Source organism: Protopterus annectens, chromosome 8.part1 (assembly GCF_019279795.1).
Source record: "Protopterus annectens isolate FY-2018-M chromosome 8.part1, PAN1.0, whole genome shotgun sequence".
NCBI lineage: Eukaryota > Metazoa > Chordata > Ceratodontiformes > Protopteridae > Protopterus > Protopterus annectens.
Window position 1 is genome coordinate 469,071,856 of NC_056742.1, and position 17,500 is coordinate 469,089,355.

General features: G+C 38.9%; 1 protein-coding gene across 1 annotated transcript in view; it reads right to left on the reverse strand.

Annotated features, from left to right (window-relative positions):
- FTO (FTO alpha-ketoglutarate dependent dioxygenase) overlaps positions 1-17,500 on the reverse strand; it is a 1,656,404-nt gene that overhangs the window by 519,475 nt on the left and 1,119,429 nt on the right. The gene's annotated exons all lie outside the window — the stretch shown is intronic.

Genomic DNA, 17,500 nt, shown 5'->3' on the forward strand with positions numbered 1-17,500 from the left:
ATCTGATTTTACATGAATTTCACATTAGTTTACCAAGTTATTTTCAAAGCGAAAACCTCATTTATCAGAGAAAGTCATTCTCATAACTTTCGTGCAGATGTTAACACAAAACTGCTCTACATCAAATTTGTAATAGTGCAGCTAAAAGTCACAATGGAAAAATAAGCACTTACAAATCTTTTTCCAGACTGTCTGAATTCTGTTTTTACTTACTTATCTGGTAATTAGATAAGTGGAATGGACTACTTACATCCACAACATGGGAAACATAAAATAATATACTGAAGACTACATTACAGGTTATGAGTTTAATTTGAAGGTACCACTGAATGTGTACTAAACAAGAAATTAATACATCTAACTTCCTTAGTTGCACCTACTGGTATACTCAATGCGTAGGTTATAAATTGTTTTTCTGTAAAAACAGTCATAAACTGCCTTAATTCTGAAATACACTGAAGCTGGAATTCAGAAATAGTGAAAGGGGAAATGCCAGACAACATCTGTAATAGAAACACGTGACATAAATACAACAGGCAAGATGAAGGAAAAGCTGCAGTGCTATGATGGAAGAGCTGCACCAGTAACTTGCATTTAATAACAACAACTGCCATATGAGCAGTAAATACAAGTGTCTAATGATGGTGGTTTTCAGCAGCCATGATTTAAATTTTCTGTTTCTGATGCAATTTATGGACACTGTAAATCAAGACTGAGAAACAGTTCTGCAGAGTGAAAGGTTTATTTCCGAGAATGACAGTGATTACCCTGACAACACACAGTAAAGCAATGACTATAGTGTGCCAGCCTAGAATGAAAATCCACACATCATCATAGTTGGGAATATCACCTTCACCAGAACATTAGCTTAAAACTCCAGAAGTTTACACTACTTTGCGAGAAACTACAGTTTACTTGTTTCATGATAAAGCATCAGAAAATGAGGCAAATAAAACTACAGAATAAGTCAATGAAAGTGATTTCATAAAGTGACGCTAAAGTATCTGTTTATGGTACAAAAATGGTATTTTTGCACTAATTTCAAAAGCAGCAGCATTCACAAGTTACATGCTATGATTTCAATGAACATTCTGAAAAATGCTTGAAGATCTGAGGTGTCATTTGGCAAATAAAAACAACAGTCTGATTTTATTTGCTTTCAATAAAGATAAATACAGTATTTTGTCATGTTAATTCATGAATATATGCATATGTGCTTTCAAAACGTATTTGCATTTGTTGTAACGGGTTATTCTGCAAAGCAGAACCAAAATCTTTAGAGGAAGAATGAACAGTGATTTGAGTATGAAAATCAGCTCAGCAGCATTATATTCAACAAGAGGTCTGGAGATACAATTTCCAGTAATGAAAATATTGTACACTGTGGTCCTAACATGTCTGCACGTGCCAAATTACATGGTATATTATCACTCCACTGGTTTATAAATATTTTACAGAAAAAAATTAAGAAAATCACCTATTTAAATTATGCTGTTTTCTGAATATAGGCAGAACCAATGTGCACACAAAGCAGAGACAGTGGGGGCATTTAGAGGGAACACCTCCATACTGCTATTAGTGCTTTGTTGGTGAGCTGTAGTAGTACCATAGTAATAAGTGCTTCAGTTACAAGAGTCACAGTGGGTAAATGCTCATTATAGACACATATGCATGTGTCTGAATCAAATACTTCAAATGTATGAAGTGTTTCCCAGATGGAAGCACCTACGGGCACACACACACATTCTGCCATAAATACACATTCACACAGGTACCAGGACAGTCTCATAAACACAAACAAAAACAATGGCCAATGAACACAACTTTGTAGCACATACATGCTGAGGTGCTAACAGCCCCACTCATGCTATAGACAGCAATGGGTTCACACGTCAAAAAGCCGGTGTGCATTCCTATCACTTCAGTCTGAATTAGGGTGGTAACGCCTGGCTTTGAATTGCTATACTGCTGTGCTATTTCACTCACACTGCACAGCTCCACTACATGTGGCATGGCTTACCTGTGTTAGCTCTCTCCCCAGACCATCACTCTACTACATGTGGCATGGCTTACCTGTGTTAGCTCTCTCCCCAGACCATCACTCTACTACATGTGGCATGGCTTACCTGTGTTAGCTCTCTCCCCAGACTGTCACTCTACTGCATGCGGCATGGCCTACCTGTGTTATCTCTCTCCCCAGACCATCACTCTACTATGTGGCATGGCTTACCTGTGTTAGCTCTCTCCCCAGACCGTCACTCTACTACATGTGGCATGGCTTACCTCTGTTAGCTTTCTCCCCAGACCATCACTCTACTACATATGGCATGGCTTACCTGTGTTAACTCTCTCCCCAGACCGTCACTCTACTACATGTGGCATGGCTTACCTGTGTTAGCTCTCTCACCAGACTATCATATTTGAAGGTGTAAATATCCAGCAAAAAAATGCTGTAACTTTTACATGTGGGTCCCTTCATGCCACTACAGTACTACAGACATCTCTGAATCCCTCCCCCATAATGCACTGGGTAATCCTGCTTGAAATAGGAATGCACAGTGGTGCTCTATTTGTTTCAGACTATACCCCCCCCCCCCCAAAGTGACAACCATATAGCAGTTTCCATGTGAAAAGGCACAATGACCTAATTCTGAGAAAAAAAATTACAGGACTTGCATTAATGAAGTGCTATAAAGGAAAAACTACAAATCTGAACATATGTCTAATCAAATGTAGTACCATAACTTCAGCAGGTTGCAAAATTACCACCCTAAATATACAGTATTCTTCATAAGCTAAGTTGTGAATACATCAGAAAAAGTGGCAAATGCTGTAAAAGTTGATTTCATACAATGATAGTCACATGTTATTAAGTGTTAATGCACTCTGAACTAGACCTAAAATGACAGCAATCATATTCAGGAAAAGCTTTAGCAAAATTATGATGATGCATATTCCAAAACAGACAACTGCCAATAAATTGCCAAATTCAAGTAACTAAGTCTTCCTATCCAAAGAAAGCATCTTAATGCCAGCAGTTTCACCCATAACTCTAGCACAGTATTTTTCAATTCCTCTTCATAATCCCATGCAGTTAACACAGTCAGATATGCCACAGACAGCAACTTTGAAAATCAAGAGTAACATTCAAAATAAATAAATATATTTATTTTTGACTTAAATCTCAAATAAAATAAATCTGCTCAATATTTTACTGCACCACCCAATGACTGCAGGCAGGAAGCAGTGATTTGGTGAGGCTAGTCTAAACCTGGAGGTAAAATTGATTGATGCTTCAGTCTGGAAAGTGACAGCTGTCACATTCATAAAGAATAATGAGCAAACGGCCGTAGGTTATGGAGGCTGACACAACCGCACAGGCTTCCGGCTGTCTGCGACACTGGTGATTCAGGTTCAGTCATCGCCATGAATGCTGAGGTACCAGCGGAAAAGGAAGGCATACTCACTGAAGTCCTCTCCTTTGTCGGGTGGAGGTAGTGAAGGGGATTTCTGCACTGCTGGACACCCCCCATCCTACCCTAAGGGTCTAGATGGCAATCAGCAAACATGCAGCAAGAAGCAGCTTGGTGACCGCTGGCATGTGCAGCAAGAAGCAGCTTGGTGACCGCTGGCATGTGCAGCAAGAAGCAGCTTGGTGACCGCTGGCATGTGCAGCAAGAAGCAGCTTGGTGACCGCTGGCATGTGCAGCAAGAAGCAGCTTGGTGACCGCTGGCATGTGCAGCAAGAAGCAGCTTGGTGACCGCTGGCATGTGCAGCAGGGGCAAAGACTTGGAAATGTGTGCATACCACCTGCAATGACGTCCTTGGATGTTGTGCACTGAGGTAATGGGGATATGACAAAACAAATAATATAACACCTCTATACAATGTAAGGACATTCTGACAGCTCCAACAATATGCCATTCTGTCATCATCGTGAACTGTAAGCAACAAAGGGCATATGACAACTGGTTAAGGTGCTGGAGGCAAGATGTTGTTAGGGGTCAAAAATAAAAATGAGGCAAAAAATGCAAGTTTGAGGAGAAACTACTGCAAATGTCTTAGTACAGAAATGAATGTCTTTAAACTCCGGAACTCTATCCCTACCACAATTAGACAACAAACAAACCGATCCCGATCTTTAAACTCCGGAACTCTATCCCTACCACAATTACACAACAAACAAACCAATCCCGATTAAACTCCGGAATTCTATCCCTACCACAATTAGACAACAAACAAACTGATCCAGATTCAAAAACTTGTTAAAACAACACTTTAAAAAAACGTGTTTCTGCTCCTGTACCTCCCCCCCAGGCTAGACTACCTCGGCCCTCACACATCTACATCACCCCCTATATACCAGAAGAAAGCAAATTGTCTAAGTAAATTTCTTACTGCCTTCTACCCCTTTCCTCTTACTGCCACTTCTACTGTATCTACTTACCCCCTGACAAGTTTTGCCCTCCAACAAAATTCTAGCTTACACTTACTACCTTCTTCATCTGCCTCACCTTCACTACAACTTACAACTTCCTTTTTCTCTGTCTCACCTAACAAATACAATCACTACTCACCTTTACTCACCTACTCTCTGATTTATACTCGTATCTTCCTCACCTCCTCTCTCTTAAGCCTGCTACTCATGACTGTAAAATTGTAATTTTATATTTTAAACATCAATGTACATTCCAGTTTGTCTTGAATTAATATGTAATAATTCTTTATTCTTCTGACTGCAGATTTTCTCTAATATAGCTACTTTTCAGTTATTTTATGTTCATACTGTAACTTAAAGGTCACTATTCTTTATTGCATAAAATCTCTTATTTGGTAATTGCAGCTTATCTTCCCAGGTCTCTGCTGAAAAGCTGCTACCTTAGCCTAATTGGACTACCCCAGTCAACAAAAGCAATACATACATAAATAAATAAATAAAATAAATGGGCGATGTCATAAGGATGTGGTCAATAAGTTAAACAGAAACATGTGTCAAAAGCATCAGTGGTGCTGTTTAATCACAAGTGTTTGTCAATGTCAAATGCAGAGTTACACAGACAGTCAATTACAGAAATATGGTGTGAGGCAGCCTGCACCTGTCGTATAAAGGGAAAGAGACCTCACCACTGTGCAGGCGACTCGAGTTCCATCAGTAGCTCAAGCTTTTGACAACACAGGTAGGAAGGACAGGAATGCTCATCCTGGGGGGGGGGGGTGTCATGCACATGGATGCACCTTTATCACTAGTGGAGGCTGAGGACACATGAAGGAGGAGTTATCTTCAGAGTGGCAGGATGATAGGTCAGCACACCCACTGCACTTTGCACTTCCTTCCCTAAGATGTGAGCAGGTGGGTGAAGTGCGTGAGGATGCAGGTATGTTGACAAAACCACTCACCAGCAGCAGTAAAATGCTGCCCCAGGATGCCCAAATTTCTTCACTGGCCCTCAGTATTGGAAAGATCAAGTCTGGGGGAGGTTAGCTGGGTTCAGCCGATCTGGTGGACAAGCATAGGCCCCTTGGATACCCATACATAATTCTATATATAAATGTAAAAAGCACAAAAGCACCTACTATAAGGACAAACGAACTCCACACTGAGTATAATGAAAAAATAATAAAATGCCAACAGTGTGGAGTCCAAAGCATGGCCAGTTCATTTTATAATCATACATATATATATATATATATATATATATATATATATATATATATATATATATATCTTCTTTCGGCTTTTCCCGGTTAGGTGTCGCCACAGCGGATCTCCGTCCGCTCATGATTGGCAGTGGAGTTTTACGGTGTCGAGTTGCCAGCCCGGCACCCAACCTTCCACAGAAGGCACGCACACACACGCACTCATGCCTAGGGCCAATTTAGTGTGTGCAATCCGCTTACAGCATGTCTTTGGGATGTGGGAGGAAACTGGAGCACCCGGAGGAAACCCACGCGACCACAGGAAGGACATGCAGACTCCGCATAGAAGGCACCCCAGCCAAGGATTGAACCGGAGAACCTCTTGCTGTGAGGCGGCAACGCTAACTGCTGCACCACCGTGGCCGTATATATATATATATATATATATATATATATATATATATGTATACACATATATATATATATATATATATATATATATATATATTTATCCAAGACACAAGTTCAAGGAACAGTGTTAATAACTTCATCATTTTTCACAATCATTGTTAAATGCCTTCTGCATTTGATCAAATGGAGGTCAAAAAACTGAGACCCAGTGTCATCCCTTTGGTAAAATATAAAAATGGATAATCATTAGAACAGTACCACTGGAAACAGTTGTGTCGCTCAGGTGCTCTAATGAAAGCTTTGCCATAGTAACATAAAGAAAATGAACACAAGACACATAATGAACAGAAAAAGCATGTTTTGCAAATATCTCTGGGCTCTAAATGCATTTGGATGCACAGTCAACAAACTTCTCAATTCTGGCTTACATGGTGAGAGCTGCCTTCTCTTTCCAGACTGTAAAGCTGCTTTAGATAACATGTCTTCATATGAGACTTTAATTTTCTTTTCTTTTTTAAAAATCTTAACCTCTACTTATTTTTTAGTGAATATCATTGAACATCTGCAGAGTTCATACTGTCAAGATTTATATAAATACTTCACTGTGGAAAGCAGATATAGAAACATTTTCAGATACTAGCCTGCAGCAGCAGCCAAGCCTTTTCTGGTCATCTGACTAATAGTGTCAAGCTATATATTCCCCTTCTTCACTCTAACATGAAACAGCATGAAAAAAAAATCCTGCAGGACTATTTTCTGTCATAGAGGGTCATATCATCCGTGCAAAATCATGTTGTGATGCAACTTTATTGTACATTTTTGCTGACTGGATAAACACATAAATGTCCTATTTCAGTAAGATCTAAGAGCACAGTCTGGTTAAGTGCTTTTTTTCAGGGTCACAAAGTAGGAAAATAAAGGTGGAAGGATTTAAACCCTACACCACAGGCACAGGAAGCAGCGTATTAAGCGCTCAGAATTTTAGTCTTCCGCACAACCTGCCAGACTAGCAAGGAAGAAAGGTTCTTCCAAAAGTAAGGAAAATTAGGAAAAGTACAATATACTGATATGGACTTCGAGTGTTAGTTTTACACTTGGTGCTAGTTTCCACTGAGCTCTTCAGCTCCACTGATGAGTTTTCTGTTTATCCTTATGACAACTAATAAAACTATCATTCCTATAAATGAGTGCAGTTGGATGAATTCAAATGGATACTGGCACACACTGCAATTGTTACTGGTAGCTCATCTTTCTTGAAGTTTGACTAATCACAGTATCAGGAATGCCTAAACATCATTCGATGAGCTAAGGCTGAAACCATGACAAAATCATTCAGCACAGCTGAGGTCTGAACTAAACCATCTGTTAGGTTAAGGCTTAGCAAAGTCCTGCTGCTGAGTAGTATTTGTGAATGGCACCACCTTGTGGACAAGCCACTGGGTTTCTTGCACATATGCAAGTCAACACAAAAATGAAACAGCAGCAAAACAGAACGTTAACCCAATACTACACTCAAAAATCATCAGATACTACATTGCATATTCATGCAAATTTCCTACTCTTAACCTGTATTTAGTGCTGTTGATGTTCTCTTTGCATTTAGTTATTGTTTTTGTTGACTGATATAGTCTGAAAAGAGCTCCAAAAATAAAGATAAATAAAAAAAGTATAGAAAACGTAATTATTACAAAGTATAATACAAACACGAGTACAATTGTGATTATAAGAAAAGCTCACATCATTTACAATTACTGCATTTCAATAAGAAACTTTCAGGGATACTGTTTATCAAGTGAATTTACAAAGTTAAAAATATAGTTGAGTAATGATTGTTTGTCTTTTTGACTTTTCCCGGTTAGGGGTCGCCACAGTGGAACTCCGGTCTGCTAAAGACATGCTTTTTCTGTTCGTTATGTGTCTTGTATTCATTTACTTTATGTTACTATGGCAATGCTTTCATTAGAGCACCTGAGCGACACAACTGTTTCCAGTCGATTTTTATGGTGCTGAGTTGCCAGCCCGACTCCCAACCTTCAACGAAGGCACGCACGCCCATTCACGCATGTCTTTCGGAGGCCACTCAACCTCGAAGACAACATACAGACTCCACACAGAAGGCACTCCAGCCGAGAATCAAACAGGAGAACCTCTTACTGTGAGGTAACAATGCTACTGCTGTACTACCACGGATATATAGTTAAGTAATGATATAAGAAAGAAATGAAAAAACGATAGAAAAGTTGGAAAATGTTGGGAGAGAAAAGTGTTACATAATGGATGAAGCAGGAAATTACAGTTCAGAAAAGAAACTAGAATGGAAGGAATACGTTGAATCTGCAAAATCCCACAGTGAAAAGTTCTGTTGCACACTCGGTGTTAAAACTTTTTATGGTGACATAAATGGAAAATAATACTAAACCATATTAATTCATAAAAAAATTCTTATAGGTATAAAGCTACTCATTTTAATCATCATGTGAGCTTATTTGTTGAGGTCACTAATAAGTGCGACCCATTTGTTCCACAGTTTGAGGGGAAGTGTTCCACATTTTGGAGATGGAAGCTTAAGAACTATCAGTCATGTGAAGGGCAAGCCTTGCACACAGATTCCAACAGTGAAAGCCCAGTGTATCATGCAGTAACACCTACAGAAGTTTCACAGGGCTGTAATTAGGATTTATTATTGCTGTATTTTCTGAAGATATATACTGACTGCTAATGTAAAGCAAATTGATTCGGTACTGTCTTCAAAGACTTATGATGGCATTAAACACTCTACTGAAGAGCACAAAACATACCGTTTTAAATTGTAATTAAAAACTGTTAATAAGTAATGGCTGCCTTTTTAAACAAGATGTAAACCACAAAATCAAAGGCCTTCAGAAGGGGCTCTTGTTTAAAGTATCTCTGCAACTTAAAACAATACAGATACACTGCAAAGAAAGCCAGGTCCCCAAGGCATAACTCAAAGAAGATATTACTGTTTTAGGTAATCAAACAGTATGAAAAAGACACTTTGTCACCTAGAATGACATCAAACTGAATCTGTTTGACACAACAGGGCTCCACTCCCATGGGGAAGCCACATTCAAGATTATGACAGAGTCATCATGCCTTATATGTGGCCTACAAGATCTGCCTAAGAGATACTGCAGCAAAGTGCAAGGCATTTTCCTATTTGTAGTCTTGGTTAACCAGCAGTTAGAAGTCCTGTTACTGGAATGAACTACATTTCCTATCATGCATTGCATTAGTGGCTAACCTAGTATTAGGAATACTGCAGTTTTGTGCTATGATGACTCAAAGCACCTTCAACTACTAATCTCTCCACTGCCTTCTCTTTTTCTCCTGTACCTATCGCCAACATAAAAAAACTCTTAACTAAACTTAAACCCACCAAATTAGCAGCAGACAACCTCCCAAGTGAATACCTACAAATCGCAGCTGATGCTCTGGCCTACCCAGTATCCATCTTGATTAACCGATCTCTGTCAGAAAGTTATGTTCCCACACTGTGGAAAGTATCACATATAATTCCCCTCCACAAAGGAGGACCCCCCACAGAACTAACCAATTACCGCCCCATAGCTATTCTCTCTCCACTCTCCAAAACACTAGAGAGATGCATACACTCTCAGGTCTCAGACTACCTCCTTACTAACAACCTCCTTTCCAATACTCAGCATGGTTTCCGACCAAACCATAGCACCACCACTGCCTTACTCTCCTTTACTAACACTATCCTTCAGCATAAAAACAGTGGCTATCTCTCCTCTGCAACTTTCCTAGACCTATCTAAAGCATTTGACATGGTCCCACACAAACAACTTATCTCTGTCCTCAATAACCTATCCTTCTCACAGTCAGTCACCAACTGGTTTCAGAGTTACCTGTCTGACCGCCAACAATCCGTTGTATGGCAGAATGACACATCTCCCCAACTACCTGTCTCCATAGGGGTTCCCCAAGGATCCATCCTTGGACCCCTACTCTTCCCTGTTTTCACAAATAATCTAGCCTCTGCCACCACACATGGCACACTCATACAATACGCAGATGACTCGACCATCATCTGCTCAGCCCAGTCCCTACCCAAACTGCAAAAAGTCACACAGGAAGCCTTTTCCTCTGTTGAAACTTGGTTATCCGATGCCCAATTAATACTCAACCCAAACAAAACTAAACTACTCATCTTCCAACCCACCAAACATACTCAAAACTCTCACTTTAACATCACAGCAAAAGACAACACCACTATATACACAACTGAACACACCAAATTGCTAGGAATGGAAATAGACAATAAACTAAAATTTGACATTCACATATCCATGACCATAAAAAAGTCCACAAAAAACTAGGAGCGTTATACAGAAATAAGCATCTTCTCACCAAAGCAGCAATGATTTCAATAGCAAATTCCCACCTTATCTCCACCCTACTTTATGCCTCTCCAATATATACCAACCTAAGGCAATGCAATCTAAACAAGCTAGAGACCTGCTACAACAAAATTGCCAAATTCGCCACAGGAGCATCCTACCGTAGTCACCACTGTCTCTCACTTGCTGAACTGGGCTGGCTTGAACTCCCTCACCTCCTTCAATGGTATCAACTCTCACTCGCCCACAAACTAGTAAACCATCCACTAAATGTCCCATCCCTCCAGAATCTACTCCAACCCTATCGCACCACCAGACCACTAAGATCCAGCAACAAAAATTACTTGCAGATCACTAAAGCCAATAACTTTGCTGATGAAGCACTATTCTCTTGCACCATAGCCAAATTATGGAACTCCTTCCCACCCACAATTACCTCCGTACCATCATGCACCCACTTCAAAACTTTACTAAAACGGCACCTAAAAACATGCTGGCTATGCCCTTGCAACTCCCACTCTAATATCACCCTCCCCATCCAGCCAATACCTTTCTTTCCACTCCACTAACTACCTTGATTATAGCAATCTCAGATGCTCATAAGCCTAGTACTTATACAGCAGGAACTTCTTATTGTAACATTTGTTAATGCCTATTATGTACTTCACAGATAAAGATTCTAGTTGTCTAATGATGTACTATGTTCTTCATCTGTAAATATGTTGTAAGTAATTGCTATGTAAATTGTTAATCGCTATGTAATCCAATGTAACTACTGTCTGTTTATTTAACTGTGGAGCTTTTCTCCCCGGGCCTCCACTGAAAATGGACCTACGTCCAGTCGGATACTCCCGGTCAACAAATATAAATAAATACATAAAATTTACTCATGCTCTCATAACAATCATTTGCTGCTGCTGTGTGTTCAACAGATTCTTCCAGTTAAAACTGAGGACAAATTTCTCCAAGTGTTTTGGGTTTCTAATGAAAAGATGGGAATGGACTCCATTCCTAAATGAGGGTACAATTAGAGCTCATGAAATTAGTATTGTTTCAGTCTTTTATGTTAGCTAAGAGTATTCTTGCACCCAGAACTGGCTCCTTCTGCAGTTCATATGTATTGATAACATATTTAAGTATGATTTAAATTATTTTTATTAGTCTTGTTTCTCTTACTACTACTAGAACTGTCCAGACAGCTTTCTTCCATCTTAGTATTTTTACGACTTTGTGTGTCTCTCTGTATATAAGACACTGTAATCACTGGGTGTAACAATTTCAATGATGAATGCTACTTTTGTCTTTTTTCCTGGACTACTACATCTGACTTTCTTGCATCTATTTTTTAAAATGTTAGTAACAGGTAGTACTGTGTGATATAAACTTCATCATTATTCATGTTTCCAATGCTTCGCAGCTACTTCTATACTGTAGTGTTTTCATAATCCCCAGTACAGCAGTCTTGCTACACTATTGTGACTTTCAGTATACATGTCCTCTGCTATGCAAACTCTGACCGACGTCTGAGAGTCTGTCGGTTGAAGGAGGCACAGGCTAAACAAGCGGATACGTCGTGGTCTGGGTCTAAGCAAGGAAGGCAGTAAGAATGGAAATCCTTATGAGGTATTTGTTTCCCACAAGTTAAACAATTATTTACTTTGTCTGACATCGGCTGAGGCAAGAAAGAGTCCCCAACGGGGTACTTAGCTTTTTTAGAAGTCTTCGGTAGCTGAAATCTCTGGATCTGACCGACCGGCACTTGCGAACAGCTTCTGCTTCGGGCACTGCGCGGCAAGAAAGACTGAGGAAAATGGCGTCGGCTGATGCCTTTATACCCCAGAAGCTCTGACGTCGGGGAAAGTGCGACATCAGCCGAGGCCAGACCCAGACTTTGGAATCCGGCCGACCGAAGGGCTGCCTGAGGCAGGACAACCCATATGTTATGACTGCAGATGCATCCTTGAAGGACATCTACTATCCTAGGTTGCCAATATTAGCCTTTCATCTTTTGGCTTCAGTTCACCTCCCATTAACCATTCCTGCATTAAATCTTGGTCAACATGAGATCCAGAAGATCTCTTTACTTGCCACTCTATTTGTGCACTTTCCAATATTTTTTAAACTTCTCATCTGATCATTTTCCTTATATTTTTTCATTGTTGGAAAATTCCATTGCTGTCTGACTTCTGTCTACTTCTGGTTTGATTTCATTTCCTGCTTTATTCCGAATTGCTTCTTCTAAACTAAGCAAAGGCATCATTTTCAACTTCTCTTTATTTTTAAAACTTTCTCTGTGTTTGGATTTGAGGAGGTCAGCAGATATGTATACAGTCCCACAACTGCAGATCTATACACAAGAGAATTTTAAGAACGCCCATAACTGCTTCAAAATGAGAAAAAAATATATATATTATTTATTTACTAATAGATGTCATGGAAAGGGTGGTATGCTAAACTAGGTGCTTCAGTCACAGGTTCAGCCAGATTGCCCTGACTAGCTGCAGTTAGATTTTAATCTGACAAACTGTCATATATTTAAGTACTTGGCAAATAGTATTATCACATCACAGATAAAACTAATACCTATACATTGCCAGGGAAAAGTATTATAGAAAGTATTTGTATCAATTAGGCACTAGCCACATAGAAAAGGAATACAGCAAATATACTACAGTCTATTAGCCTAAGATTAAATATACAAAACAGGTACAAAAGATGAGATTTATCCTATTGTAGCTCAGATAAACAGCCTATGACACACATTTATGACGCCAATTCGAGTGAATTGACAATGATCTCTTTGTTACTGCAAATAAATACTACGTCATGTAAATTGGATTTAGAGCTGATGAATCTCGTTTATGGGCAAAAGCACTCATCTATTTGTTTTTTTTTTCAGTAAAGAAGTTTTGATTTCTAAAAAGTTATGATTGCTAGATTACTCTGAAGTCTCAACTGAGCTTTTCTACAGTACATGGTTCTTTTTTCCTGATTTTTTAAGATTCTCAGCCAGCAGCTATGTTGCTCACAAGTACCAGTTTTCCCTGTGGTCAATTGTTTTTCCTTATGGAAGGGAGACATCTTACCCCCCTAAGGCTGGAAAACTATTGAGCTTCACTATAAGGATATGTGCCTGACAGATATAAAAGTAAATAAATAAAAAGTAAATAAATGACACATGCATATATACATAAATTATTTACACATACACACACACACACATATATATATATATATATATATATATATATATATATATATATATATATATATATATATATATATATATATATATGTATACACACACACACACACACACACATATATATATATAAAGAGAGTGTGAGTCTTGGTATATACTCATTTTTATATATCATTTTATAAGCATGAAGCATTTTTCTTGGTTTTGCTTCCAAGCGATTCAATACTTTTTGGGGCTAATCCCAAAGCCATAACCTAGAACAGGAAGAGCAAACTGATTTATAGTTTGGATTTCATTCCTAGATGTCAAGGCAGTTTTCAATATTAGTTTTAGTCTTCTGAAGTATTCCTTACTGAGCTTTATTCTCATTTATTCAAGTTTTATTGCCGACCCTTTATCTATTCCCAAATATTTATACACTCCCTCCTGCTCAACTTTCTTTATATCACACTCCTGTCCTAGGCTATTTTCTTTGTGCTGCAGCTATCCTTTTTAAACATTTATTTTGCACATTTACGAAGACCAAATGTCATACTTGTATCATGTGAGAAAAATTCAACCACTTGTAGTTGTACTTTCAACTCCTCGTCTGATGAACTATACAATTGTAAGTTATGGACGAAAAAGAGAAGCCTAAACACGGCTGGTTTCTGGGAGCCAAACTGTAATCATAACCTATTCTGTTAAGTAAACCACTTAATGATTTAAGGGCAAGATAACACAAGAACAGTGGCAAAGAATCACAGTGGAATATCCCCCCTTGAATTTTTATCCCTAGGATAATAATTTGTCCTGTGTCATGGCTCAGCTGCTGAGCAGTTTACCACTGTCTCGTGGTCACTGTAATGTAATTGATCAATGCAGGGTGTATCAGGTGTATCTTATACATCTGTAAGTACCCCTTTAACCATGAATGTGAGATGCTCTCAAATAATTTTTTTTTTTTACAATCAATCCATGCCACACTCAAATTCTTCCAATTTTATACTTCTTTATTACGGCTTTGTTTAGTAACAAAAGAGCCTATATTCATACGACTTTATTTTACTAACTTTTCGTATTAATGCCGTAACTGATTTTCTTTCCTGAATGACTATACACTACGACTGCATTAACTCTAATATATAATTCATATACTGTCAGAAGGCAAGTTATCGGTCTATCAGTGTGTCCGTGGTGGTACAGCGGTAGCGTTACTGCCTCACAGCAAGAAGTTCTCCAGTTCGATTCTCGGCTGGAGTGCGGGGAGTGCTTTCTGTGTGGACTCTGCATGTCCTCCCCGCGGTCGAGTGGCCTCTGAAAGACATGCATGAATGGGCGTGCCTTCGCTGAAGGTTGGGCAAAGGGCTGGCAACTTGGCACCATAAAAATCGACTGCCAATCATTAGCGGACTGGAGTTCCACTGTGGTGACCCCTAACCAGGAAAAGCCGAAAAGACCAACAAAAAAATTCTTCGGATGACTTGCTGACTGTGTGATGTGAAATACCTTATGTTCACCAATACTGCACAGAATGTCACCAGTTCAATGGTATTATACAGAAGCACTTGCTATAGTTGCACATAGGAGCAAAATAATCCTAGTGAACTGAAATACTGAGGTGTGCATGTATTCAGTAGTTGGAAAAAGAGGTGGACAGATAAATTATTCCACTTAGCTAAAATAAGAAAACTGTTACAGAATCAGTTTGACACAAAGTTACTGCAGGCATACAATAGTTTCAGACTTAGAGTTACATATAAGATGGGGAATGAACAAGGAGAATTTTAGAAAATGGTTGGACTAGATTAGGGAGTTTTGTTTGGGGGGTGTATTGTAATTTGTGGGGAGCAGCATATGCGTATTTAAAAAGTTTAACTAATAATGTGTGTTTTTCCATGTTCTCTCTATATCCACGTACAATTCCTTATGGTATTCGTTTTTCCTCTCACTCACCAAACCATGCTGCTTAGTGGGTAAGCTAAATTATCCCTACATATAAGCTTTCCTGTTGCACTTGTGTTCTGTGCTACAACTGGAAATAATCTATACACACACATTAGTCCACTTATAAATTTTAACAAATAGTTAAATAAAAAGAAACTTTCAGAAATAATTACAAGGGGGGTGGTTTGCCAGCAATGATGCTTCTAAGGAGAGACTGATACCGGAAAGTCTGTCTCTTTCCACTGTTACCATGTGTTTGAATGAGATGTTCTGCTCACACTTTTCATTAATGCTGTTACATGTCTTGACCATTACAGTTACAAATTTCATATCACTGTTTATGCCACAAAACAGACTGTTACAGATGCATAATTATGATGTAAAATTTGTGAATGGTTGAATTTAAATCACTCAAATGATATGAGAAATTCATCACAGTTAACAAGGTGTGGTCAAGTCCCACGTTTATTAAATGTGTCAGAATGTCTTGGTGCAATTATTCTCTGCCACATTTGTGTAATATACACTGCTTTCCAAGTTCCATAAACTGAGAAATCCACTTTATCTGTTTTTATTCTATATGTTTTTCTTACTATTTCTTGATCTCCTGTAGTTTATGCCTAACCCAAATGCAATGGTATGTTATCTATCAATTTATAATGCTAGAATCTGACATACCTAACAAAGCACCAGAGATCCAGCAAGCTTTCAAGCAGGCATTCAGTTCAGGGAAGCCTGACCACCAATGGCAACGCTTGTGGGAATATCTACCATCTGACTTTCCTAAAAATCCATTCTATATCCATTATTTATCGAACAGATGGTGAATATTAATCAACTACAGACCTTCGCCTAGATGTCTTACACTGAGTGAGGAACACTGTAAGACAGCAGGTGTGAGGTCCAGTATTGAGTAGACTGCTCCCTTCTGCATGTACCTAACCAGGCACTTAGACCACTGGAGCAGCCCTAGAGTTTTCTCACTACAAAAAAATACAAAGTGTAAGACACATGTCTTATGCAGACCAACTAAAGGCCCTATCCCCTCACTCCATCTCATATCATTTATTGAGAGGTGAGTTATGCCTAGCCTACAAGGTATTCTCTGATCTGGCCCTGATGAAAATGTTACATAATTGTAAGAAAAACTATATGAAGGTTACGCATTCCATGGACCTGAACCTTATTTGTGAATGTAACAGAACTTGCTGGAGAGACAGATTCATATCCCAAAGGCTACCTTCTCTATGGAATAAACTTCTCATCTTCATAAAGCAAAGCCCGTACATCACTTTCTTCAAAAAGAATTTGGACAGATGGATGGAGAACCATAAATTCACTCCTGGGGTACTGCCCATATCCCTTATGTACAGAGACAGTCTGTAAAATGACTCAGGGCTCCAACACCCAAAGACTCACTACCCTGATATTACCCTATTCCACATCTGGGGAATTAAGATGTAACACTGATATAGCGTGGGTATAATTGGTTAGGCTTGAAAAGGCTCTTGTGCCATTAGCCTTGTAATGACCTGTGAACGTATAACTTATCACATCCTTGTGCTCTCTATACGGAAGAAGCATGCTGCTGTCCAGACACTGTCATTCTTCCCTTTCTCAGTACATTACACACATGGTTCATCTACCTAGCAGGAGAGAGACCGCTGTGCCTTCACCCACCTATACTGCACATCCAGGGAAGTTGTCCACCATTTAAATGAAGTTAATCTTGACATACATTTGTATAAACATTCTGGTTTATTCAGGTTTTAAATGTAACAGCAGTTACCTGAAAAAGGCATGTACATACTTCTCTCAACTGTTCAGATTTTCACAGAATTTCTAGATTTGTGCCTCATATTTTTCTTCTGTTCCTCATAAAATTTGCTTTCTTGAAAATCACTGTAAACTGAAGTCACTAAATAATGACAAACATTTGAG